The following is a 903-nucleotide window of genomic DNA, read 5'->3' on the forward strand; positions in this document are numbered from 1 at the left end:
TTTTTTTTTTCACGACAGTGGGCGTCGCACCTTTACGGCGTCTCCCTCCACCCTGTTTCCTAGCAACCGGAGGAGGCCGGGCGGTCAGCTGGCCTGGCCCCTCGGTGGTGCGGCTGGGGGGGGGAGGCGCCCCCTGGCGGCGGGGCGGACTGCCCGCAGGCTTCGCATCGTCAACGCTGGAAGACAGGGGTGCTGTGAAAAGCCAAACCGGGAAAAAAAAACAAACAACAACAACAACAACAACAACAACAACAAAAAACCCAACCAAAAACCACCCCAAACCCTCTAAAAGAACCTCGCGGGCTCATCCGGGTGGATAAAAGCCCCGTGGGCTAACTCTGCTTTGGCCGTTTCCAGCCGCGAGTCACCACGGTTGACCCCCGTCCCTCCGCCTCCCCCCTCACACGCACACCCCAACGGCCACCCCCGCTTTGGGCAAAACCCTCCCATTCCGGGCCAAGGGCCTCCCGAAGGGATGAAAACGCACGTGCCCGGGGGAGACTGTCCCTTCCAGGGGAGGAGGGCAGCTGTGGGGGCGGCCATGGGAAGGGGCTGAGGCATGGAGGGGGGGAAATGTCCCCTCTGGGGGACAGGGACTCCTTCCCTGGCCCCGGTATGTGTCACTGCGCCCAGCGGGGAGAGGGGCAGGAGGTGCGGGAGGAGACTCTGGGGATGGGGACAGGGACAGCGGAGGGGAGAGGGACGGGGATGGAGACGGGAACGGGGATGAGGACGGAGACGGAGACTGGGACGGGCATGGGAACAGGCACTGGGACAGGAACTGGGACTGGGATGGGGAGAGGGATGGAGACGGGGAGAGGGACAGTGACTGGGATGGGGACAGGGAAGGGGACAGGGATGGGGTCTGAGGCAGAGAAGGGGACTGGGACAGGGAACGGGATG

The sequence above is a fragment of the Numenius arquata genome, chromosome Z (assembly GCF_964106895.1).
Source record: "Numenius arquata chromosome Z, bNumArq3.hap1.1, whole genome shotgun sequence".
NCBI classification, from domain to species: domain Eukaryota; kingdom Metazoa; phylum Chordata; class Aves; order Charadriiformes; family Scolopacidae; genus Numenius; species Numenius arquata.